This window comes from Trachurus japonicus, chromosome 18 (assembly GCF_045865225.1).
Source record: "Trachurus japonicus isolate A0001 chromosome 18, Traja_1.0".
Taxonomy (NCBI): domain Eukaryota; kingdom Metazoa; phylum Chordata; class Actinopteri; order Carangiformes; family Carangidae; genus Trachurus; species Trachurus japonicus.
The window spans coordinates 2,007,739-2,016,952 of NC_140924.1; the positions used below are offsets into that span (position 1 = coordinate 2,007,739).

The window sequence follows — 9,214 nt, forward strand, 5'->3', positions numbered from 1 at the left end:
CGTTACAATATCAGACATGAAACTCCACAACCAGCTGCGGCTGCGTGATCAGAAGTTGTTTATTTTCGTAGGATAAACCCCTTGAGTTGTCACAACTCGTTTACGAGGGCGTCCTACACACAAAACATCAAGACAACACAACTCAGCACAATACAATGAAAGGAAACAATACAATACAACACAGACAATAAAATAAAAAAACAGACAAGACAAACATATACAAAAATCACTTAGACGGAATTGCAACCAGAGTTTGAACAAATATTAGATGAAGTATGGTGACAGAGTTAATGAAAGCATGAGCAAGATGTTTCAAAATAGGAGGATAGGACTTGATTAAAACAGATTAGTGATTGCGATGATCTAACACCCACAGGTAAATGGTTCCAGTCGTTTGGTCCTTTGAACATAAATGCTTTTGTACCTATTGATTTCCTATTATGAGGCACTGAAAAGTAGGGATAAGTGGATTGCCTGGTTTGATAGTTGGATGTAAGTTGCACAAAATTCTGTTTTAGATAAGGCGGGTAATCAAGGTAAATACATTTGAATATAAATTGGAACCAGTGTATCTGTCATCGAGTATGAAGAGAAGAGAAGTGAAGAGACTGGTACATTGAACAATGGTGAGTATGATAAGGACAATCAAGAATAAATCTGCAGATTCTATTGTACACTTTGTTAAGAGGAGCTAAAACACGTTTAGAAGAAGAAATGTACACAACATCACAATAATCAAATATCGGTAGGATAAGTTGCACAACAAGTCTCTTTCTGACACACTTAGTAAAACATTTTCTGGACCTGTATAACATATTAATCCGACAATTCACTTTACGTACAATACTTTCAACATGTGTATTAAAAGACAAGGTGGGATCCATCCATACACCAAATATTTCAATTTATTGACCTTCTGCAGTTGCTACAGGCTGCAGTTATTGGTCTTTTAAAAAACGATTTATTTCCAAAAAGCTTCTTTCTAGTGTGTGTTGTGAGTGACTGTAGTCTCCTCTGCTCTCTGTGTCCTGCCACTGCTCTGGTGTCAATAAAGTTAGGTTTTTTTAAGCGTTCTTCCTAGTTGGGATGGAGAGGAGGAGAGGAGAGCACAAAGTCATTACATATTAAGTATGTTCGGTCGCTTGTCAAATCTTATTAATAGGACCGAATAATATTATTGGTCAGACTTTTCTCAGAATTCTATGAGAATGGAAAAATGATGAGTTTTTAACCCTGTTGGGTTTCTCTTACATTTTAATGTATCATCAGATTATTAATAACATTTTAACTTAGACAAAGAAATGTGCAAAAGTTCCAGAAAGGTAAGAATTGCTTTAAGGACAGTGTCCAATGTGTCTCTTAATTTCTACATGTGATGATGTTCAGTGATGAACTTATTGAACTTTCCTGTTTTTCTGTATTTTATTATTAACTGTTTGTTCCTGCAGCAGTGGTCTGATTTCTCAGTAGCATCAATAAACTCAGGTATCTTCACTCGTGTGGTTCTTTGAGTTTCACACATCTGATGGAAAATGTGACTGGTTCCGTGTTGGTTGTGGTGAACCGCTCCACACCTCCTCAGAGCAGAAACTACAGAGCTACCAAAACCACCAGCACAGACTAGAAACAGCCTGAACACCACCAGAGGTGACAGGTCGCGCTGTGACGGTAATAAACATATGCGCTCGGTTAGACCGTCCGACGTGGGAGGGAGGAAAGGAGGGATGGGGGCGGGGGGATCCGAGTATCCGAGTAGTGAAATGGCACTGGGGGGGAGGAGGGGTCGCTGCCACTACTTAAAAAAATCCTAGAGGAAACACTGCACATAATATTGTTTGCACTTGAAAAAAATAAATAAATATTTAATTTAATTTAATTTATATTAACTATTATAAATTTTAGTTTTAGTTTCAATTTGTGGAAGAAGAAATGTATTTAAAGCTCATGCTTACATCATGCATGTAAATAGTTACAATAAAACATTTCAAAATGCATGTGCAACTCGGTTAAATAAAAGTCTGTTGGTCCAGTCATATTTTGTCATTGTAGCTTTCTTAAAATCTCGTCTCGTCTCGATCTCGTGAACCCAATCTCGTGTCTCGTCTCGTCTCGTGAGATGAGTATCGTCACACCCCTACTTGTACGTGTTGGTTTTATAAGGCTGCTGCCGTGGACAGGTCTCACTTAGAAAAGAGAGTTCTGATCTCAGTGGGACTTCCTGGTTAAATAACGGTCAATGAAATAATAATAAATAAAAACTATTGATAGGATTAACTCCTTGCTGTTGTTTGATGAAGAGCAGTTGTCGCTCGAAACGTTACACCTCTCCTGTGAATAAATGGACTGCATTTTGGAGCCTTGTGGTGTGCGAGTGTAGCGGTTTTGGTACTCATCCTTGCGTTGTGTAGTTTTAACATACGAGTCAGACCTTCACCGTTGGCAACCTCGCCGTTTATTATGCACACATGGACTGACCTGGCAGAGGAATCAACATTTACAGTCAGTCCAGTTCTTCTTCTCTTACACACACATACACGGCAGGGAAGTAGCATAGTCCGACTGCCTAAACATTCTCAAAACTAACATAAAATAACACAAAGTGTACCTGGCAGAGAAATCCACATTTAAAGTTAGTCCAGCTCTTCTTCTCTCACACACACACACACACACATACACGGCTGAAAAATGTAAAATGAAAGGAAAGTGCAGGTTAGCTACCACGTGTAACCCTAGCCATGTTGTAAACAGGAATAAGAGGAAAACACCGTCAACTTTATATGGAAAAGGACATGCTCGACCGTTCGGGAGCTATATGCTTAAGAAACACAACTTAAAGGATCATAGGGCAGGATTAATGAGAACGGCCAGTGACGCGACGGCCGCTGCGCGTAACTACAGCAACCAGGGAAGCCACCGGCACGGGAGCGCGCACAGACTTTGTCTTCACCGTCTTCCACTGACGTCATTCCACACGTTTCCAGAGTGCACATGGCTACTTAATATGCACGTACTGTTTTGCATTGACCACATATGGTTGTGTGGGGCCGTTTAGGGGGCTGGGTATGAGGCGTGTTCTCATCCACGCTTTTCTCAGGTCCGGTGTGATCTATCAAGGGAAATACCGTGCAGCCGTGTGTACGCAGAGTTTGATAGATCTGAAAAGAGTGTATATTTTTTGGTCGTACGCACATTTTGCCTTTCCGTCGTACTGGAAATTTAAGAGGACTTTTACACGCTCTTTGATAAATGAGGCCCCTGGACAATCCCTAGACACTGTGAGTGACAGATAAACAGCCAATCATTTAACAGCTGTGTAGTTGGGTTGCAGCGTCACCGTCAGGTTTATTAATAACAAAACAGCTGGTGTGAGAACGTGGGGCCGAAGGAGAGGAGTTTAAAAAGGGACACGTAGCTCGTCGGTACGGTAACAGTAACGGCTGAAATACACTGGGAACGGCCCTCTAACAGGTAGAAAACTACAGAGAACTGTGTATAAAACTAATATATTACATTTAAAAGTGATTAAATAAATGTCTCATGTACCAGAGGCAAAGCCAGTAGCAGTGCAACATTATGGGGTTTGTTTTTTACATTGCGGATCCATGATCGTGTAGTTAAACAGTTAATTGATACCATTTAATATAGTCTGCACTTGTAAACCTACATAGTCAGTAAATTACCTGTGAAAAAGGTCCTGTCAATCCATTTTAACAGGAAGGATGTAAAAATGTGTTGAGATACATAAAGTGCACTAATTTACTGCAGCTTGACAAGGTGAAGCTGAAGCTGCAACAACAAACACAGTGAAGCCGTGTCGCGTCACGTCCGTGCTTAAAAAACTCTGCTCCGCCCCGCTTACGTAATCGCGTTGTGGTCGTTCCCAGTGTACTCCTGGCGTTAGTCGTCCCTCTGTTAGATCTGCTGCTGCTAGAGACACAGTCGTCTGCCTCAGGGCCGGTCCAGAGTATTTCCTGGTGGGTAACAACAGTGAATCACGTTTAAAGGGATAGTTCAACATTTTGGCAAATTGGCCCATTGCCATGATCCTCATGGGATTTCTTAGTTTCCCTCATCAAACTCATCAAATACACAATCCAACAACTCCACAACGCTCTGGTGGACAAGTTGTGAGCTGCACATTCACCACGCTATGAGATAATAACACAACGTTACCACACAGAGTTGTTTTAGAGGGAAATACAGAGACTGCTTGATGAAAAACTGTCCCTGAAGGCAACGCGCATCAGTGGTTTTGTATGAATTTACCAAGAAATCCCATAATGAGCCTCCGTAGCGTAGCTCTGAGCAGCTCACGGCTCTGAGCCACCGTTCTAAAAATAGCTTGCACCGACAATTAAAGGTAACGAACCTACTGCTATGACTATAGGGGTTATGGCAATGGGCCAGTTTGACTAAATGTTGAATTATCCCTTTAAAGGGTGAAAACGCTAAAGTCTGCTCCGATCTGCTCAACGTCGAGTCCGCGATAACGCCACAGCTCTGCCGCCTGGCCGCGTGCATACAACATCGAATTCCACAAACTTTTGCATCACCAAATGCAGTGTTGGGAAAGTTCACTTTCTAGAAGTTCAGTTCACAAATTTTAAAATGAACTAGTTCAGTTCATAGTTCATAATTCAACATTTTGTTCACGGTTCCAAAACTTTTTTTCAATGAGTTGAGTATCTTTATTGTCATTATACTAGATAATGAAATTGTCTTTGGACCCACGGCTTAAAAACACAAACATACAGTACAGTAATAAATAGAATAGAAAAGAATAGAAATTCAATATGCTGCTACAAGCTATTATTATTATTGCCTCAGCCCATATCGAACCACAGACAGCAATTATTTTAGCAGTTTTAACCAGTGATTACCAGGAAAAGTAACTATTGCGTTACTGTTGTATAAAACTCTCAAATATATGTCACATTACTTACCCAGTTTATCTGCTACTAGTCCAGATCCAGATCCAGGTCCAATCAGGTCCAACCAGGTCCAGGTCCAGTTGAGGAGGAAATAATGAGACAGAAGTACAGACTGTGTTAAGAGTCATTAGTCTCTCTCACACACACACACACACACACACACACACACACACACACACACACACACACACACACGTTATCTGATCTGCTGTCCTCTAGTTTCACTGTAACACACAGACACACACACACACACAGTTGACAGATGTGTGTTTTGAAAGAGGAGACCGGCAGCCTGTCGCCATGGTAATGATCATACCTGTCAATCAACAGGTCGCTGTCTGTCAGGATGTAACGCTACGACTGCTTCCCCCACAACTCATCAAATACACAATCCAACAACTCAAAGTGTAACCTGTCGTTATGCATACGATTATATAATTACACTAAATGTATTTTTTTTGTTTCCGTACCTGATGACTGTGACCTCCTCCTCCTCCTCCTCCTCCTCCTCCTCCTCAGGTGGAACCTTCATCAGCCTGTGTTTCCCCCCGGTCCTCTTCTGGTGTAACTCCATGTTTCTATAAAGACCCTTGTCCCGCCAAAACTCTCCCTCTGGCCTCGGTGCTCTGTGGGAGAGGTGAGCAGTGTTCCTGTCAGGGATCTGTTATAACACATCCATGCTTCCTGTCCATCCTCTTTATGTTTAATTTAATAGACAGAATCTCTTCGTTATTTACAACTACTTCTGGGTAGAAAACCAGCACGTAATTTGAATGAGAACAGTAGTAACGAACCAGAGTTTAGCTGTATAATATATTATATTTTTCACGCCCTATCACCTTTTAGACATATGAAATGATTAAAGAAACATTAATATTTATCTGTGTGTGTTTTGTGTTGCTATGTGTGGTATTTATTACGTTTGAGGGAATCACAGTGTCTAGAAAGCATCAGTGGCTGCAACTGACAGGGACAGCTAACGGTAGCTAAGCTAACGGCGGTAGCAAAGTTAAGGGCGGTTGCTAAGGTAACGGCAGAGCTAACGACGGTAGCTAATTAAGCTAACGGTGGCAACTAAGCTAACGGCGGTCGCTAAGCTAACGGCGGTCGCTACGCTAACAGTAGCTAAGCTAACGGCGGTAGCTAAGCTAACAGCAGGACGTCAGCTGTTAAAACCCTCCCGTTGTGGGACACGACATGAAACTACTCCAGTTAGCTCAGTCATGTTATAACTCAGATATCCGCTGGAGAAAATATTTTTTCATGAACCGTTTATTCACTGAGTCACTGAGTTATTAAAGTTAAACAGGTAGCTAACCGTTAGCCCGGCTAATCTATGATAACCACGACTAAGTTAATTACAAAAATGTGCACACGTAAATAGTAATGTTTGTCCAATCATTGGTTTTATAAACTTTACAAACATCAGATTAGTCTAAACGGCGATATAGTGACATTAAAAATAAAGCAGTTGTAAACAACAAGGCAATTCGTTCAATATTAATATAATATAATATAATATACATTTGTTTTAAATTGACTATCATCCCTTGTGTTTTTTTGTAGCCTAGTGTTTATGATTAACTATATTGTGCTTTTTTGCAATTGTACAGCACTTTGGTCGACTGAGGTTGTTTTAAACATGCTCTATAAATAAATTGTGACTTGACTTGACTTGATAAATATCTAGACTGTTATGTCCACATGGGCTGGCTGGCTGCTCATTTATTGTTTGGTTTAATCTTCGTCAGATAGCTAATAAAGACGCTTGAAATAGCCTGATATGGTCTCCTCCCTCCTCCTTAAAAAAAAAAAAAACAGGACGCAGAAGAATGACAGCGGTTGAATTACCGACCAGCAGCATCTGATGACCCGGGCTGCAGCTCCTGATCCCCGGTTCTCCTCCTCTCCTCCTCTCCTCCTCGGTGTCGATGGGACTCGGCTCTGCTCGTTACCTGGCTTCCTCTACCGGCTCTGGCTGCAGCATCAGGTGTGTTGATCCGAGGAATTAAAGGGACGCTCCGTGATGTTTGCGGTTAATCGGATGGTTAAGCTACTAAACTAAAGGAAGAATGCAGTCAAACATGTTACAGCTTTTCAAAACTCTTACCACAACATAATCTCTTCCCAATGAAATAAAATTACTGACTCAGCATCGTCCAATAGGAAACCGGGATGAGTTGTAAAAAAACTGTAATAATTTGCCTTAGACTTAAGGTAGAAACAGCAAAGAGAGGGTTGGATTTAGTTTTATCCCAGTTGGTCAAAGGTGTAAAATAAAAATAAAACGCAATGCAGAAGAATTACACAATTAATAATAACACAACGTTACCACACAGAGTTGTTTTAGAGGGAAATACAGAGACTGCTTGATGAAAAACTGTCCCTGAAGGCAACGTGCATCAGTGGTTTTGCATGAATTTCCCTCTAAAACAACTCTGTGTGGTAACGTTGTGTTATTATCTCATAGCGTGGTGAATGTGCAGCTCACAACTTGTCCACCAGAGCGTTGTGGAGTTGTTGGATTGTGTATTTGATGAGTTTGATGAGGGAAACCAAGAAATCCCATAATGAGCCTCCGTAGCGTAGCTCTGAGCAGCCCACGGCTCTGCTCCGCCGTTCTAAAAACAGCTTGCACCGACAATTAAAGGTAATGAACCTACTGCTATGACTATAGGGATTATGGCAATGGGCCAGTTTGACAAAATGCTGAACTATCCCTTCAATGCCGACAGAAGCGCCTGCTATCCCGTTTGCATTTCAATGCTGGTAGAATTACAACTGCAACAGCCCAGACGCACAAAGCGATTTTACAACCTGCGCGTAGTTTTCAAGCTCATCTGGTCTGGATTCCGATTTCCGACTTGAAGCCGACTTCATCGAGGGAACAGACCCATGCCATGTAAGTACATTGTTTGTTTTTGAGTTAGAGAAAACTGAAAATAATTCTGTCGTTCAACTGAAAGAATTTCATGCCAAGTTTTCAAATAAATCACATTTTTAAACATTATTTTCATTGTTGAAGTTTAAAAGTCTGGGTGTGCGACAAGGGGAAAGCAGTGATTTTGACAATTGTAAGAATGTTGAAAAGTATGAAAAAATTATAATAGAAAGGTGGTACATTTTTTCTAAGGTGGTTTTATTGTTAGTTTGACAAAGAAAGTGGAATTTGTACAATATGATGTGTATTTTTTTAGATATGACCAAAGAACATAAAAGTGCCCGTAGTCTAAGAATCACCCATACACGTTATTATCATATCATTCATCTAACACACCGACACGTGTAGATGAATGGAAACACTTTTGCACACCGGTAGGCAGAAAGGTGCATCGGAGGAGGAGAAACACGTGGACTAAGTGAAGAAAATCCCGCCACACTTTCCTCTTACTTGCAATATTATTTATTGTTAAAAGGCCAATATTTCGGTTTCGGCTCTCCAGTTTTCCTCCTCTCCTCTTTGGTGTCGGTGGGACTCGGCTCTGCTCGTTACCTGGCTACCTCTACGCTCGGCTCTGGCTGCAGCATCAGTTGTATTAAAGGGACACTAAGTGATGTTTGAGGTTAATCGGATGGAAGCTGCTAAAGGAAGAGTGCAGTCAAACATGTTACAGCTTTTCAAAACTCTTCACACAGTTACCACAACATAATCTCTCCCCCATGCAATAAAATGACTGACTCAGCTCGTCCAATAGGAAACCGGGACGAGTTGTAAAAAACTGTACAATTTGCCTTAGATTTCAGGTAGAAGCAGCAATAATAAAGAGTGGGTTGGATTTTGTTTTATCCCATATACTAAGTTTTCTCCTCGGCTTACAGCAGAGCAGAGTGACTGACAGACCCGTGTTTCAGACCAAACACTCTATAGAAGTGATTGCTGTCGGAAGATACAACTATTTAAGACTTACAGTATATTAACACAAACATTCCGCTTACTTCTGCTTTAAGGTAGAAACAGCAATAATAAAGAGAGGGTTGGATTTTGTTTTATCCCAGTTGGTCAAAGGTGTAAAATAAAAAAAAGCGCCTGCTATCCCGTTTGCATTTCGATGCTGGTAGAATTGCAACTGCAAAAACCCAGATGCGCGAAACGATTTTACAACCTGCGCGTAGTTTTCGAGCTGCGTCGCCAGTGGAGATGAAGCCGACTTCATCGAGGGAACAGATCCTGGCCTTTCCTGTAAGTATATTGTTTGTTTTTGAGTTGGAGAAAAGTGAAAATCATTCTGTCGTTCAACTGAAAGAATTTCACGGTCTTTTCCATCTTTTACAAAGATGTACTG

The 9,214-nt window shown here is 41.0% G+C and overlaps 1 protein-coding gene across 1 annotated transcript in view; it reads right to left on the reverse strand.

Annotated features, from left to right (window-relative positions):
• Positions 1-9,214, reverse strand: part of LOC146968260 (beta-enolase) — a 471,092-nt gene that overhangs the window by 429,552 nt on the left and 32,326 nt on the right. The window lies entirely within an intron of this gene.